Source organism: Artemia franciscana, chromosome 19 (assembly GCF_032884065.1).
Source record: "Artemia franciscana chromosome 19, ASM3288406v1, whole genome shotgun sequence".
NCBI lineage: Eukaryota > Metazoa > Arthropoda > Branchiopoda > Anostraca > Artemiidae > Artemia > Artemia franciscana.
In genome coordinates, this window is record NC_088881.1 from 22,918,659 (window position 1) to 22,937,169 (window position 18,511).

An 18,511-nucleotide genomic window follows, 5' to 3' on the forward strand; every position below is an offset into this window, starting at 1 on the left:
GTAGATAGGAGCTTGAAACTCCTGCAGCAGGATTGTTTGATACGCCGAATCTGATGGTTTGATTTTCGTTAAGATTCTATGAATTTTAGGGGGCGGGGCGTTTCTCCCTATTTTCTAAAATAAGGCAAATTGTCTCAGGCTTGTAACTTTTGATGGGTAATATTAAACTTGATGAAACTTGTATATTTAAAATCAGCATTAAAATGCGATTCTTTTGATGTAACTATTGGTATCAAAATTCTGTTTTTTAGAGTTTCAGTTACTGTTGAGCTGGATTGCTCCTTACTACAGTTCATTACCATAAACTGTTTGAAAATGAAATAAATGTAATAAGACAGCTTCAATGACATTTGCAAAGCTTCTTGTCACTCAGACTTGAAAGTGCGTATGCTGGCAAGCTTAATGTCTATACTAAAAGTTCCAGCATTTTATTCTCCTTGTGAAATAAAAACCAGTCTTCCCCCAAGAAGTACAGCATTAGTAGTTTGGTGATAGAAATGATATTAAATAGATGGAACACTTGACAGAGGACCAGGTGGTCATACCCCTGGTTTTCAAAAGGTCACAAAATCTTTGCTCATGATGAGACAAATCTACCCAAGAATGGGACAAAGATATGTCTTCTTTGGTTTTGGCCTTTTCCAAGAAAATTTCCTTGTCTTGAAGAAAATTTCAAATTTTTTTCTGATGCTAGTGTTGTAATGCCACTAAAGAAAGTTCCTAATGTCTGATCCAGTTTTTGCCTGCAGGATTATACCCAAAACCTTTCCAATTAGAAATTTAAATACTAACATCTGTGTCTAAAGGTAAAGAATGTGTATTTTGAACTTTTATTTCTACTCAAGGTACAAATATATCTTGTACCTTTGCAACACATCTAGTCACTAAGTGACCCATTGCTATGTCTTGTTATGTTTTATGAGCAAAATTTAGCTTGGTTACTTGATATTTTGTATACTTATAAAGTTTGACAGGTCATTAAGAGAGCACTATTCCTGCACCTCATCATAAGCGTGATAAACTGTTTGTTTACATGGGAAATTTCTTCTAAGAATAGTCTGTAGAGAGACTTCTTGATGTATTAATGGTTTCTAAGGAGAGTTGAGAGATTTCTTAAATTCATGTCAACATTAAGATGGGAAAGTATGTAGCTGGTTATTAATCCATCTGTTAATTAAGATAGCTTCTTTTAATGTAACTTTTTTGCTTATTTATTGAGAAAAGTGGAGCAGATTATAAAAAAAAAAAAAAAAAAAAAAAAATGTTAAACACCATATTGCATTATCCAGCATAAATAATCGTATGAACCAAAACAGAAATGTTTGGGGATTTTTTACCTATTTAAAAAAAAGCATCTTCTCAGCAGATAAACCAAATACTTGCTGTTTATAATTTATTACACATATAGTTTATAGTTTCCTTTCACAAAATTCTATATTGGGTCTAAAGAAGCTTAGACTTTCAGTTAAAACCAAAATTCTGGTATATTAACATTCAGATTGTTTTGAATGTTTCTTAGTGTGGTACACTGTCAGTGTTGCTGGTTATCTTTAATTTATTCCTTGTTTTAATATTCAAAATGTTGCCAACAAAGTTTTGGTTGGGTAGAATTAACATTCCATCTTAGAAATATATATATTTAATAATCCGTCCCACATGATACTTTTTGAAAACTCTTCATTCATTAGTAATGATTTGGGAATAAAACAGGTGGTTCGAGAATCAATTGAAATTAATCTCAAAATAAATAAAAATATTTCTTTGAACAGGGACTTGGGGGAATACTCACTAAATTCTTTATACTCAAATTTAATTAAAAATGATCTAACAAAATATTTTACTAAACCAATTTATAATAGTACTGAACAAACTACGAAAAGGCCTTTGAGACAGGCTGCTAAACAAGCAAGATTAGCTTTAAGAAATTGCATCTAATCATTTTATTCTCTTTAGTTTGAATGAGTTTATATTTCTTCATTTCATTCTTTTCACCAGTCCTGGTTGAACTTCGCTGAAGTAAGGATGCTAGGGCTATATTTAAAAAAAAAATGTTTTAATAAGTGTTTTTAACTAATCAGTTTTAATTCTCGCAATTTGATGTAAGTTCTTTTATATATATATATATATATATATATATATATATATATATATATATATATATATATATATATATATATATATATATATAGTATTGTATTGTGCTGAAGACGGCCCTTGGACATAGGGCCGAAATATCTACATAAATAATTTCCATTGTCTTGAAAAAACTTTCCCTATTGTTTCTACGTTGTATTTGTTTTGTACCCATATCTTCTTACCTTTAGGCTTATGTTCCCTTCAACTATCTTATTGTGTGACCACACTTTGCACTAAAATGACAAGATATTTGTCTGATAAAATTCAAGAGTTTCATATCCTTCTTTTTACCTATCTAGAATTTTTATATCAGCTGAATTTTTGAATGTTTTTTTTTTAGGATGATGTAAATTTATCTCAAAACTCAAAAAATTCCCTAGTTTTTGTATGTGTCTGATTTGTTTTCAACATGTTTTTGAATCTAGAAAGGAAGCTAAAGTAAATTTTATGAATGTAATCTGGTAGCTGGGAAATCTATATTTCAATTATTGAATAATAGTAAAATTGTCGTCTTCCAGTGAAACATCAAAACATAGAACTGCTGGAAAAAATAACAAATCCAAAAGTTGCACAGGGGAGGCAAACTTAATGGAAGAAGTTAGTGTTTACAATGGGAAAAAGTGTTGAAGTTATATCTATGGAAACCGGATCTGAGAACAAGAAAGCGCTAAGAGAAAAAGAGAGAAAGCTGTACTGCTGCAGAAATTAAACAACGTTATGCCAGGTTGGGACTGGAGTCGAATTACGATGAACTTCATGTCAACCACCAAGCAAATGTCTTCATTTGGTTTGGGGAAATATTTGGTTTGATTCAGTTTCTAAATGAAAATGAGCTATCAGATTGTTCCTCTGTTTGCGTAGAGTTTGAATATGTCAAATTAAAACAAAGTATTAATAGATAACTATGACTATATATAGATAAAATGTAAAGTGTGTCTGGCTGTGGACGTGTCTGTGTATTCTGTATGCATAGCCTCACTGTTCATGCCTAGAATGTATGCATTTTTCACATTCCTTGATATTTTTATGACACTTAATATTAATCAAGTGACAAATAGCAATCGCAAATTCTGTTGGTCTGTCAGTCTGTCCTGGTTTTGCTACTTTAGGCACTTCCAGGTAAGCTAGGACGATGAAATTTGGCAGGCTTATCAGGGACCGGACCAGATTAAATCAGAAATGTTCGTTTTCCCGATTCGACTATCTGGGGGGGAGTGGGGGGCCTGTTAATTTGGAAAAAATAGAAAAACGAATTATTTTTAACTTACGAACGAGTGATGGGATCTTGATGAAATTTCATGTTTGGAAAGACATCGTGTCTCATAGCTCTTATTTGAAATCCCGACCAGATCCGGTGACATTGGGGGGAAAAATTGCTGTTGATAAAAAGGAACAAGGGATTTTGACCAATAACACCTCTAACTTTAGTAAGGTTTTCGAAGTGTCTTGCTCTCTGAGATGCCGTGAATAAAAGTTCAAAAGCTGCCAATGCTGTGAAAGAGGTATATGACAAACAGCTTATAAGACTTGTGGTAACCAGGTGGAACTCGAAACGTTTGATGGATTGTCACAAAATTGGAAAGCTTTCTGACGTATCTGATGCTTTGCAAAAACCAAGGCTAACTTCTCGAGATGTGGAAATTCTTGAAGAATACATGAAAATTATAGAGCTAGTAGCAGTGGCATTGGACATTCTTTACGGGGAGGAAAAATTCTACTTTGGTGCTATTTATCCTACAATCAAATAACTTGAAACTAAGCTCAAAAAGCAGAAAGATTTGGCGAAAGTCAACACGAGAAACTACTCGTGATAACTCTGGCAACCGTGACCGTGAAACCAATTCTGTGAAGGTAGGAGTTTTGTCCTATTTGAATGAGAGGCGAAAGGAACTGTGTGCTCAAAGTGTACCCAAGGGTAATGAAAGTTATCAGGAAATACAACTGTATCATTCCTTTTTCTGCACCCGCAAAACGACTTTTCTCGGTAGGTGGTGGAATTTTTACTCCAAAAAGAAACATGCTCGGAGATGATGTGTTTGAAAAGCTTCTGCTGTTGAAAGGAGCAAGAAGGAAATTAAATTTAAGTTATGATAAGGCTGCAATAAATGTTCTTTGTAAATTCTTTTCTTTTTATATCTTAATTGAAGTAAAGTTCGATTTTTCTTGAAACCAGTTGATTTTTTTCATGAAAACTGTCGGTTTTTCTGAAATGCGGTCGATTTCTCGTTAGAATCTTGCTTATTTTGTCTGTTTGGAAAGGAAACGGATATTAAAGAAGTGTTTTACGTGTTATCTACTTTTAAGTAAAAAATTAGCACTTTAGTACTTAAATAATGAAGTAAAATCAAAATACTTGAGTACTTAAGTACTGAAGTACTTTTTCAAAAGTACTTATTACTTAAGTATATTTTTAGAGAAGTACTTAATACTTGTACTTAAGTAAAAATTTCTCTGAGTACTTGGTACTTGTACTTAAGTAAAAAAAAAATAAGTACTTCGCACAACACTGATTGGGGGGAACCTAAAATCTTGGAAAACGCTTAGTGGAGGGATAGGGATGAAACTTGAATGGAAAAATAATCTTAAGTCCTAAATACGTGATTGACATAACTGGAACGGATCTGCTCTCTTTGGGGGAGTTGGGGGGTCTATTCTTAAAAATTAGAAAAATGAGGTATTTTTAACTTACGAACGAGGGATCGGATCTTAATGAAATTTGATGTTTGGAAGGATATCATGTCTGAGAGCTCTTATTTCAAATCCCGCCCGGATCCGGTGAAGGGGAAGTTGGGGGGAACCTAAAATCTTGGGAAACGCTTAGAGTGGAGGGATCGGGATGAAACTTGGTGGGAAAAATAATCACAAGTCCTAGATACAGGATTGACATAACCGAAACGGATCTACTCTCTTTGGGGGAGATGGGGGGGGGGTAATTCTAAAAAAATAGAAAAAATGAGGTATTTTTAACTTACGAAATAGTGATCGTATCTTAATGAAATTTTATATTTAGAAGTACCTCGAAGCTCAGATCCCTTATTTTGAATCCCGACCGGATCCAGTGTCATTAGGGGGGGGGACCGGAAATCTTGGAATAACGTGAAAAACGAGGTATCTTACGAATGGGTGATCGGATCTTAATGAAACTTGATATATAGAAGAATCTTATGTCTCAGATGCCCCATTGTTAAATCGAATTGGATCCGAGGACATAGAGGGTCGGAGGGGGGAAACAGAAATCGTGGAAACCGGAAATCTTGGAAAAAGCTTAGAGTGGAGAAATTGGGATGAAACTTGATGGGAAGAATAAGCACAAGTTATAGATACGAAATTGACATAATTGGTACGGATCTGTTCTCTTTGGGGGAGCTGGGGGTTGTTAATTTGGAAAAAATAGAAAAATATGGACTAAATATTCGTTATCAGACAAATCCTTGAACAGAATTTGGAATTTGGTAAAAAAAAAATATACCAACTATTCATTGACTTTAAGCCAGCCTTTGGCCTGATCTGGCGAGATGGTCTCTACACATCTTGTCTTACTATGGAATTCCCTTTGATATTATCGATATTATAAGGAGTAGGTACGAGATGGCGAGAACCATGGTGCAGACCAGTGATGGACTTACTGAAGATTTTTCTACCTCTACAGGTATTCTCCAAGGATGCCTCCTCTCACCGACTCTTTTCTGCCTATCTTGAGAGGGTAACTTTTTGATCTAATTCCATATGCTGATGACGTTAATTGTCTGAAGGGAAAATCAGAGGAGCTCCAAGCCAGTGGAGACACTTGCGGTGACACAGCTAGTTCCTTTGTAATAAAGATAAAAGCCAGCAAAAACTAGGTGATGAGGGTATCAAGGCACGCAGAGAATAGTCCTGTCTTCCCCGTCAAAGTCACTTCCAAGCGCTGCCGGGAAAACTTTTCTGGCCACCCATCCCAGTACTGATGAGGACTGCAAAAAACAGGGGAGCATACCGAAAATTATTGTTATGATGCCATTAAAGGAAAAGCCCTGAATCGGTCAACCCGACCAGATGGGAGTTAGCAAGTAAGTAAAATATTCCGGGGAATTGTCTGAATTTATCCGGAGGAATCGTCCATAAGAAATTTCTGGGGGGGGGGAATTTTCGGCGAGCATGGAATTGTCTTAGAGAATTTTTGGGTGGTGTTTTTTTTTTTTTTTTTTTTTTTTTTTTTTTTTTTTTTTTTTTTTTTTTTTTTTTTTTTTACGCGGGTTGAACTTTTTATGGAGGAATTTTCCGTGAAGGGAGAGAATTTTTAACAACAATTTTAAATGAAATAAAATAAAGAAGTTTTTTCTAACTGAAAGCAACAACATTAAAAATTAAAACAAACGGTAATTAATCCAAACGCTCTTCACGTAAAGTTTTACATTTGTCTCAATTCCATAAGAACGACTACTGAAGAACAAGGGCCGCTTCATTAAAATTAGAAGCCTTTTTAAAAGTAATAAAATAATTCACCACAAAGAGTGATGTATTGAGGAGGGGGTGACCCCCCTCATGTTGGAATAATTTTTTTTCGTTTTAAGTTTCAATGGTTTTCCTCACTTTCACTTGAATACACTTTTTTTTTATGTAATCCAACAATAAGAGTGAAAGGATTCCTGTAAGCTGTTCTTTAAAGTGTGAAATGATTTTCGAATCGAATTATTTCAAGAAGAATTAGGCTAGAAATATATTATTAAAAGCCATTGACTGGGCTTAAACTGTGCTTAAACTTAGCCATGACCGAGCTTAAAGTTTATTAAATTACAGTTGCACTGCAAGGCCGTCCGAAGGTAAAAACGCGTATATACTTGGTTCACTTTCCGAATTAGATGTGTCACTGAATCAAATATTTCGTGGTAACGAACTGTAGTAAGGAGCGACCCGGCTCTATAGTAAACGAAACTAAAAAAAGCGGAATTTTGATGCTAAAATATACATCAAAAGAATCGAATTTTCATGCTGATTTTAAATATATAAGTTTCATCAAATTTAGTCTTTGTCATCAAAAGTTACGAGCCTGAGAAAATCTGCCTTAATTTGGAAAATAGGGGTAAACAACCCGTAAAAGTCATAGAATCTTAACGAAAGTCACACCATCGCATTCGGCGTATCAGAGAACCCTATAGCAAAAGTTTCAAGCTCCTATGTACAAAAATGTGGAATTTCGTATATTTTGCCAGAAGACAAATCACGGGTGGGTGTTGATTTTTTTTTTATATATTTTTTTTTTTTTTTCAGGGGTCATCGTATCGACCAAGTGGTCCTAGAATGTCGCAAGAGGGCTCATTCTAACGGAAATGAAAAGTTCTAGTGTCCTTTTTAAGTGACCAAAAAAATTGGAGGTCACCTAGGCCCCCTCCCTCCCACGCTCATTTTTCTCCTAAGTCAACGGATCAAAATTTTGAGATAGCCATTTTGTTCCGCATTGTCAAAAACCATAATAACTATGTCTTTGGGAATGACTTACTCCCCCACAGTCCCTGGGGGAGGGGCTGCAAGTTACAAACTTTGACCAGTGTTTACATACAATAATCGTTATTGGGAAGTGTAGAGACGTTTTCAGGGAGATTTTATTTTGTTTTGGGGGTGGGGCTGAGGGGAGTGGGCTATGTGGGAGGATCTTTCCTTGGAGAAACATGTCATGGGGGAAGAGAAATTCAATGAAAAGGGTGCAGGATTTTCTAAAACTACTATAAAAGAAAAAAACAATGAAAAAATAAACATGAAAAAGTTTTTTCAAATGAAAGTAAGGAGTAGCATTGAAACTTAAAACGAACAGAGATTATTACGCATATGAGGGGTTCTAAAAATACTTTAGCATAAAGATTGAGATATTTTTGAGGAGATACCTCGCTTTTTATGCTAAAGTATTTTTAGTAATTTCAACTATTTACTCTACGGTCTTTCTGATTCAGGGGTCATTCTTAAAGAATTGAGACAAAACTTACGATTTAGTGTAAAGAGCGAGGCATTAACGAGGGTGCAAACCCCCTTATATACATAATAAAAACATAAGAATATAAAAGTTTGTTACGTAAGTTAATTCTTAAGTTACGTATATTTTTTACTAATAGAAACGTTCGTTAAAAATTAAAAGTTATAGTTGCCTTTTTATTTAACCGAAAAATTGGAGGGCAACTAGGTCTCCTTCCCTACCCCTTATTTCTCAAAATCGTGTGATCAAAACTAAGAAAGCCATTTAGCCAAAAAAGGAATTAATATGCAAATTTCATTTTAATAATTTATGTGTGGAGAGCCAAAATCAAACATGCATTAATTCAAAAACGTTCAGAAATTAAACAAAAAAAACTAGTTTTTTTTAACTGTAAGTAAGGAGCGACATTAAAACTTAAAACGAACAGAAATTACTCCGTATGTGAAATGGGTTGTCCCCTCCTCAACGCCTCGCTCTTTACGCTAAGGTTTGACGTTTTGCCACAATTCTACTTTTTAAAACAATTAAAAGCTGAATGTTGACATTCACTGGCGAATGTCCGGAATACCTTTATTTTTCCTTGGATTTAGTCAGCGTTGCCAGTCAACTTTTTTAACTTAATTCAATGTTTGATGATGACGGGTTAGGTTGTACTGGGTTGGATGGGCTTAGGTTAGGTTTTTAAACCATTGCTGGTATTTATTACAAACATTAACCTAATTTAACATAACCTAAACTAACATAATCTAACATAAATTTAACTTTTACCATCATAACTTGTATAACACTGAAAAAGCTGACTCAAGGTTCAAGGTTAATTGGACTCGCAAAGCTAATTGGATCCTAGCCGAGAAAAAGGAATTTCGGACATTCACCAGTGAATATTCACATTAACCAGATTTCGGATATTCAGTAGCATATGCAAGAAGGCCCTAGTATTATCCCATGGAAAGATGTTTCTGGTAAAACACGTATCTGAAGCATTTTGTTTCGTTTGCCAAAGGTGAAAACCCGCATCTCCCGTGTACGTGTTTTACCTGTGGGATCTTGCGCACTACTTCAGAGTGACAGCTGCGATATTTGTATTTTTTTTTTTTAAATGACTAGGTTGAGCAAAATCTTGCATCGAATACATAAAAGGAAGATTACGCGGAACAAAAAGCTCTAGTTTAGGCTGTAAGACGGGAAATTGAAAAAAAAAAACTGAAATGGAGACAAAGTTCTACACTCCAGATTTGCAGATGATGCATTTGTTGCCAGTCATGTAGGGTCGGTAGTAGTAGTTATACGATTGGGCCCAATCGGGCCCCGTGCTGGCATCAAAATTTTGAAATTGTGATATAGCTTATTTTTAACAAATCCAGTAAGCCTTGTTTGGAGAGGGATCATTTTTGAGGCTTCAAACCAGTAAAAAACAATCTGATATCAACAATGATTTTGGCTAGATCGATTGGTTTAGCTATTATGTCGATTGAAATTGAAGACTCGAGAAAATTATGTTTTCAATTAGTTTTAGAAGAATTTATAGAGGAAAAACTTAGAAATATATAAATTCATGCATTAATTGGTTAGATAAATTTCAAAAGACATTTTCAGCAGTTTAATGATTTATAGAGGACAAAAAAGAAAATAACATAAGCTCAAAATAATGACAAAAGAGGACAAAACTGTAAGCTCAAAATGAACAAACTGGATTGTCAAATACGACAAGATCAACAGAATGACCTGAGAAATATAAATGCATGGCTAAAAATGAACAACTTAGACCATCAAAAGTGACAAGACCAATCCAAGCAGCTAAGGCAAAAGACATTGAAAAAACGTCTAAAGCAATGATAAAAGAAAATAAAAAACAAAGAAATGTGACGTTAAAAGACAAGTGGCAGCAACAATTACAATGACTGAAAAATGAAAGTAAAGGACAAGAAAAATATGTGGCTATAGGACATGCGACAATAAAGATCAGAACGAATCAAAAATTAAAATAAAGAACAAGACATATGTGGTTAAAAAATATTCGACAGCGAGAACAAAGGAATATGCAGTTAGAAGATACGCGGCAGCAAGAATTACAAGCAACAGCAGAAATCAAAACAAGTTAAAAATGAAAGTGAAGAACAAAGACTTAAAGGACTAGCATAAACATGAAAGCAAGTATCAGAAAGTTTCGAAAATGGCAATGAAGAACAAAAATTGTGCTCTTAGAAGACAGCGACAGTGAGAATCAGGACAAGTCAAAAATGAAAATGAAGAAGAAAGAAATGTTGTGTTAGAAGAACAACGCCATCGCAATCTCCGACTTCAATAAACTGTGGCGCAAAATCCATTAAAAACCTACCAAGATGCCTTCAGCTATGCAAGTGTTAATTACAAGTCATTGGACTCTACAACGATGTATGTGTTCATTGTGAAGACCTCCATTTTCTTGCTTGAAAAGTAGGCAACAAAAGTGATTTATTTGGAAGTTGCCGCCTGCTTGGTCGAATTGGATTGCACCCTCCACAATTTTCAAATGAATTGGCTTGGCCTGTTATAGGTTATCGCTTGCTTTCTAAAGAATTCCGCAAAAAAAAATACAAAAGTTGAACTTACTTTGCTTTAGCTCCATTCAATGTAAGTAATGATCAAACCATCGATAGTCGTAATATTTTCAGCTTCAATGTAGCTGAACAAATTTATCACAAAATCAATTTAGCAGCACATCCATCGCTGACCCCTGAGGGTGTTCAATTGGCCATATGAATGAGGTTCAATTTTGAACCACATTAATATGGCCAAATGTAATTTTTATACCCCGATGAAGCTGTTAAAGTACACCTTGATCATCCACGAAATCATTCGATCTCTCATAACCCAATAGATCTATTGGAAGAAATATCGCGATATAACGACTATGCTAAAGGTTACATGAAAATGCGAGAAGTGGAGGATGATTTAAAGCAACCTGTTGTTTCACTGGGGCAACAGGCTTGGATAGAAAACAAGTGACGATGAGAGTCAATATATAATAGCCTGTCATGTAGTCGTTGGTCTCCCGGTACTATAAACACATATATGTTACCTCGCAATACTGAAACTGGAAAATGTCGTCTTTCTCTTGTGCATGTCAACAAACAGCAAATATGTCGGTGAAGGACCCAATATTTCATTACATTCTTGTCTATTTGGACTCTCACCGGTGTATATCGACAATCACACATATGTTCTGGCGAATATCTAAAAGAGAGGAGTCGACAGTGAGGCAACAGACTGTCCCCCCTCCCCAAATCCTTTTCTCTGGTTAGATTCAGTCAGCTTTGACAGTCAGCTGTTAGTATTATGCAAGGTTTGATGGTTACAGGTTAGGTTATAATTATGAGAAATACGTTAGAAATTTGGTTAGAATATCAGAAATATAAATCTCAGAATTGCTCAACATTCATCATTAGTGCATGGTGAATGTAAACATTTACTGCTAAAGTAAAAAATAAAGATATTTAACAAATATTCCAGACATACATCAATTGACTATGTGTTTGTTGACATTGAGCAGAAAAGAAGACCTTTCCTTATCGTGTCATGTTTGTGTTAATGTCACTTTCGCCCCATTTGAAGCTACAAGGCACAATCCCAATTTGTGTTTTGTGGAATGAGGCTTTGCAAGGACGTGACGCATCTGATATTGATAGTTCGCATCACATGGTTGTTGGGATAAACGGTGATGTAAAACGATTTCTGTCCTATGCTGATAATGGTTGTACACAGAATAAAAACTTGGCCTTTTATAGTGAGTTTTTGATACTTTTGAATTTTAAAGGTGGGCCTGATAGAATTTTGATTAAACATTAGGTGACAGGTCACACCCACATGGCTACAGACTCTGTGCATGGATCCATAGAGTCCAAGCTTCGAAATAAGACATTCTGAACTTCGAAGACATTTGCAATCTGATAGAAAAAACAGGAAGCATACCAAAGCTGCAAGGATCTGCTTAGACAATTTTCGACAGTGGAATTGCATCAAAGGTGAGCATCGTCTTGCTGAAAAGATAAACCGAGTGACAGGACTAAAGTATGAGAAAAAAAAAAATCCAATTTTAGTAAATCTTGTGCCTTTCATGCCTGAAAATTACAAGATTTTTTGGGAAGAAATATTATCTGGTACCCTTTCCGTTGGCTTGCTAATGGGTGTGAGCTACTACTACTACTACTACTAATAATAACTCACCGCAGCACCAAGCCGCCTGAGGCCAACACAACTACACACGCTCCTCCTCCAACCTAATCTATTTAAAGCCTCCCTCTTTACACCCTCCCAGGAAGTTCCCATTTCCCTTAAATCTTTATTTATGACATCCTCCCAACCAGACAAGGATGACCTGCTTTCCGTATAGCCCCAGACGGTTGGCCAAAAAGGACAATCTTCGGTAATATGTCATCCTTCATCCGTAGAACGTGGCCTAGCCATCTTAACCTTTCTTTCATTATAGCCCTAGAAAGCGGGATTGAACCACATTTTTCGTATAACCTACTGTTTGAAATACGGTCAGTCAGCCGGGTACCCAGAACAATGCATAGGCAATTTCTCTGGAAAACATCTAGTAAATTTTCATCTGCTTTTTGGAGCGCCCATGCTTCAGAACCATATCTGATCACTGTCATCACTGTAGCTTCCAATATTCTAATCTTGGTTTGCAGACTTATCTTTCTATTCTTCCAAACTTTTCTTAACTGTGAAAAAACACCCCGAGCCTTACCTATTCTACTTTTAACATCTTCACTGCTTCCACCATCTTTACTAATAATACTACCAAGGTAACTGAAGCTCCCAACCTGATCGATCTTTTCGTTACCATGTCACCTGTTCATCTTCACTTATTCCTAGCCTTAGTCACTTAGTCTTCTTAACATTAATTTTCAAGCCTTTTTTAGCACCCTTAACTCGCAAAATCTCTAAAACTTCATTCATTTTGCTCACACTTTCATCTAATATGCTTAAATCATCAGCATAATCTAAGTCCAGGAGCATTTTTCCTCCCCATTTGATTCCGTGGTCTCCAATTGCCTTTCCTGTGCTCCTTAAGACGAAGTCCATCAAAACGATCCATATAAAGGGGGATAGGACACAACCCTGCTTAACTCCTGATTTAATATAAAACCAGTTGCTAACCTCATTTCCTACCTTAACCGCAGCAGTATTATTCTGGTACATAGCACAAAGCACTTTAATGTATGTTTCTGGTATACCATATAACGATAAGACCTTTGTTAACGCTCTTCTATCAACAGAATCGAAAGCTTGCTCATAATCGATAAAACTGAGGACCAAAGGTGTTTGACAACGAAGGGACTTCTCAATTATTAACCTAAGAGTGAAAACTTGGTCGACACATTCTCTACCTTTTCTAAAACCGCATTGTTCTTCCCTTAAAACTTTGTCTACAGCATCTTTCAGTCTAAAAAGTATCATATTACTCAGTAATTTTCTACCTACAGAGACCAGACTAATGCCTCGATAATTACGACACTCACTCTTGTCACCTTTCTTATACAGTGGTTTAATTAAGGTTTTCCTAAAATCGTTGGGTACTTCCCCTTTTTCAAAAATCATGTTCATAATCGTCAGTAGCTTATTCCTAACCTCAGAGATACCATATTTAAGAAACTCATTAATCATACTATCAGCACCTGGAGCCTTATTATTTTTTAATCCTTTTAGTACTGTCGCTAATTCTTCCTCACTAACAAATCTTCCTTCACATCCAAGTTATCACGAACTTTTTCATTTTTATCTATATCTTTTCCTGCAACTGTATCTCGGTTTAGCACATTCTCAAAATGTTCCACCCATCTTTCTTTAACTTTTTCCTTATCACTAATTGTGGCCCCATTTCTATCTTTAACTGGGACTAGTCCAGATTGGCTACTCCCTTTCAATTTATTAACATGCCAGTATAATATTTAACTATTGTGCCGTCTAGCCAAATCTTCAAGATCCTCAGTAATTTTATCCAAGGCCTCCACTTCACATCTCCTTAGTTCATATTTTAATGCTTTCTCCACTTTCCTTACATTCCTTTTGTTTTCATGCGACCTATCACTCAGATAATTCTTATACAAACCCCTTCTACTCTCTATTAAACCTAAAGCTTTTTCACTAATATTCCTAGTTGCAGTCTTAGCACTCTTCCCTAAGACACCATCAGCAACTTCACAAATTGCTTTTCTGAAATTATTCCATCCATCTTCCACATTGTCAAATTCTAAACTCTCAAGTTTAGTATTCAACTGTTCCTGGAACTTCTTGATCACTAGTCTTAGTGAGCTACTGACTTCTAATTATTCAATTTTTTATTTTCTGGGGCTGATTTTCCTCTTATATATTGAATCGATAACTGAATCTCTATATCTTGTTCCAATGGGAAGAACGTGCATTCGCAGATTTACGTGTATTTACCCGAGAGGGCTCATACAAGAACAGAAGTACGCCAATGGTAAAAGCGTGTACATGACATATAGCTGTGTCAGCAAACTTCGACGTTTATTTTAATTACGGAAAGAATACTGTCTGAAGCCAATTCTAGCCATTTTTCTCTTAAATCCTGTGTCTAGTGTTTCGCAGTGGACGGAAAAACTTGAGAAACTTTAAAGGCGGTTTTCCCGGAATAATGAAAAGTGCATACCCACGTTTTTACATTTGGACAACCGCGTAGTACACAATGCTTAAACTCTGAGTGTATTTACAACTGTTTTGAAAAGTCTTCATCTTTCAGTTTCAGTGTTTTTCAAGTGTGGCGGCAGGTTACAAAAGGATTTTCTGGGGAGTGGTGGGTTTACAAGAAAAAACTTAGAAACGCTACTTAGAAATTTAAAAACTTAGAAAATTTTTGTTACGTTTTTACGAGTCGGACAGATATTTTGGGGGGAGAAGATGGTAAAACTCCCTAAACCCCTTCCCCTGATACGCCCTTGGGTATCCAAATGGGTATGCCAAAAGTAGTGCTACAATTAGCAATATAGTGCTACATGTGACAACCCTGGCCTTACCCAGATATTAAATCTTTGAAACTAAAGATGTATTCGCAGTTCAGATCCTATGAGCCCAATTTTTGAGTCCCATGTTTGAAGGTAGACCATTTCAGGTTGTATTGAAATAAAATATGTTGAAATATCAAACAGTTCGTGGTAACGAACTGTAGTAAGAAGCGACCCGGCTCAATAGTAACCAAAACTTTAAAAAATTGAATTCTGATACCAATAGCTACATCAAAAGGATCGAATTTTAATGCTGATTTTAAATATATAAGTTTCATCAAGTTTAGTCTTACCTATCAAAAGTTACGAGCCTAAGAAAATTTATGTTACTTTTTAAAATAGGGGAAAACACCCCCTGAAAGTCATAAAAACCTAACGAAAATCACACCATCAGGTTCAGCGTATCAGAGAACCCTACTGTAGAAGTTTCAAGATCCTATCTACAAAAATGTAGAATTTTATATTTTTCGCCAGAAGGCAGATCACGGATGCGTGTTTATTTGTTTTTTTTTTTCAGGGATGATCGTATCGACCCAGTTGTCCTAGAATGCTATGAGAGGGCTCATTCTAACGAAAATGAAAAGTTCTAGTGTCCTTTTAAGTGACCAAAAAAATTGGAGGGCACCTAGGCCCCCTCCCACGCTAATTATTTTCCCAAAGTCAACGGATCAAAATTCTGTGATAGCCATTTTATTCAGCGTAGTCGAAAAACCTTATAACTATGTCTTTGGGGACGACTTACTTCTCCACAGTCCCCGTGGGAGGGGCTACAAGTTACAAACTTTGACCAGTGCTTACGTATAGTAATGGTTATTGGGAAGTGTACAGGCGTTTTCAGGAGGAATTTTTGGTTGGCGGGAGGGGTCGAGAAGAGGGGGATATGCTGAGGGAACTTTCCATCGAGGAATTTGTCATGGGGGAAGAAAATTTCCATAAAGAGAGCGCAGGATTTACTAGCATTATTTAAAAAAAAAAAACAATGAAAAAAGAAATATGAAAAAGTTTTTTTCAGCTGGAAGTAAGGAGCAGCTTAAAGCTTAAAACGAACAGAAATTATTACCCATATGAGGGGCTTACCTCCTCCTAATATCTCGCTCTTTACGCTAAAGTATTTTTAGTAATGTCAACTATTTATTCTACGGCTTAGGTGATTCAGGGGTCATTCTTAATGAATTGGGACAAAATTTAAGATTTAGTGTAAAAAGAGATGTACTGACTAGGGGCGAACCCTCTCATATATGTAATAAAAACATGAGAATAAAAAGCTCTTTACGTAAGCTAATTTATAAGTTACGTATGTCTTTTACTAATAAAAAGATTTGTAAAAAATTAAAAGTTCTAGTTGCCTTTTTAATTAACCAAAAAATTGGAGGACAACTAGGCTTCCTTCCCCGCTCTTTTTTCTCAAAATCATTCGATGAAAATTATGAGAAAGTCATTTAGCCAAAAAAAAAAAAACTGTGCAAATTTCGTTTTAAGTATTCCTCTGCGGAGAGCCAAAATCAAAACATGCGTTGATTCAAAAACGTTCAGAAATTAAATAAAAAAAATAAGTTTTTTCGACTGAAAGTAAGGAACGACATTAAAACTTAACACGAACAGAAATTACTTCGTATATGAAAGGGACATCTTCCTGATCAACGCCCCGCTCTTTACGCTAAAGCTTTTTACTGTTTTAAAAAGAAGACTTGAGAGAAAGAGTCAAATTTTAGCATAAAGAGCGGGGCGTTGATGAGGAAGCAGCCCCTTTCATATACGAAGTAATTGCTGTTCGTTTTAAGTTTTAATCTCGCTCCTTACTTTCAGTTGAAAAAACTTGTTTTTTTGTTTAATATATTTTAAGAACCGTTTTTGAACGAAAATTTACCTGCTTTATTCAGTTTTGAATTTATTTATTTTCAGTTTTATTCTGATTTTTTTTATTTTCAGTTTAATACTGAATTTTTTGATTCTTAGTTTTTATCTGTTTTAAGTCTAGTCCAGTTTATTTTTAGTTTTGATTTTAGCTTTGCTTCCATTACATTTTTTTCATTTTGTTGTTTGTTTTCTATATCTTTGTAACATTAATTCAGCTATCCTTGTATTTCCCACCATATATAACTGTGCCATTATTTGAAGTGACTTGCTTCATCAGTTTCATTATCAGTTTTTCTCATGATTTCTTAATCTTTTAATTATTTTTTAATCTTTCGGTACGGAGGTTGGCTTCTGAAAACGGACGCATAGCATTTTATGGTTTTATTTGCATTTGAAGTTAAGGTATTATGTAAGTTGTTTTGGCTTATCTTTGAACTAAAATTTCAAAATTGATTATATACATTTTTTTATATTGTGAGAATAGCAGGTAAATCGATTGAATTAAGAAATGTAAGTTTTCTTGTCACGTGGAACGCCACGTGTGCTGTACAGTTCCGCCGCACGTGGTAGAATTCTGGAAAGCTTGGCACAGTTCTGTCATATTTAGCACGACTATATCATGAGCAGGTAGGGGAATATGGACCCAGAGCAAGTTATTTAATGTCCCCCTTTCACTACACCCGTTTCCCTGGGGGGCTCATTTAGGACTTTTAAAGGAAATATTAATCAATGGCCTTCATTCTCTGAAATTTTCATGGTTCTGTTGTAAATATTTCGTGTAGTAATTATCATAAATCATAAAAACTGTTACGTTCAGTTGAAGAATGTTCGTTAAAAGTTGCACGGGTGTTGGTGTTACGGCATTCATGTCGAAAACATATATTAAGGCTTGAAATATTCGTTGAATCTATCATTTGTTTAAAGTAATTCTAAACTAAAGCATTAATATAATAAAGCTTTTTGAGCTCTTTAAGCTTTTAAAAAGCTATTAAAAAGCTATTAATAAAAAGGCTATTAATAAGCTTTTTTGAGCTTCAATATAAAGATTCTATTAGATTGCTGTTCAAAGAGACCTTCCAACGAGAAAATGCTACAACTCCGTCACTTCCGAGTAAATTGGCTATAGGTAAGGGTTATGCTCGACAATATCGGTTATATAACAGATTTGTTTTCGAGGAAATGTCACGTCTGGTTCTTAAGCGTTACTTACACTTAAAAACTTTTTCGCATGTGGTTAATGGTCTGCTTTGCTCAGGTACAAATTTTGTGGCTCACTTCCTTCGGCCAGGAGTGCAATGCGAGGTTGGGGGTAAATCATCCGACGCTTCTCTTGTTTTCCCCCAGATTTCTCAGGGTACGCATTTAGAACTGGGTTAACTCTGGCTGAGCTTACAGAGTCTCACATTTGGCCTTGTTCCAAACCAAATAACCAGCAATACTGGGACTCGCACTCCTGGTCTCAGGATTGCAAGTTCAGTGGGCTAACCAGTCGGCTCAGATTTAAGATTTAAGGCTTGTGATTTAAGACTATCCCTTTAACCTATGATTCCCAGTCTAA

The 18,511-nt window shown here is 35.4% G+C and overlaps 1 protein-coding gene across 3 annotated transcripts in view; it reads left to right on the forward strand.

Moving 5' to 3' along the window:
- Window positions 1-18,511, forward strand: part of LOC136039435 (stomatin-like) — a 62,792-nt gene that overhangs the window by 7,610 nt on the left and 36,671 nt on the right. Inside the window, exon 2 of one of the 3 annotated variants that reach the window (XM_065723182.1) lies at window positions 11,912-12,087. The exons of 1 other annotated variant lie outside the window; for it this stretch is intronic. The gene's annotated coding sequence lies outside the window, so the exon portion shown is untranslated. Of the gene's footprint in view, window positions 1-11,879; window positions 12,088-18,511 lie in introns of all 3 variants that reach the window. One more of the 3 variants, XM_065723183.1, reaches the window with a different exon arrangement.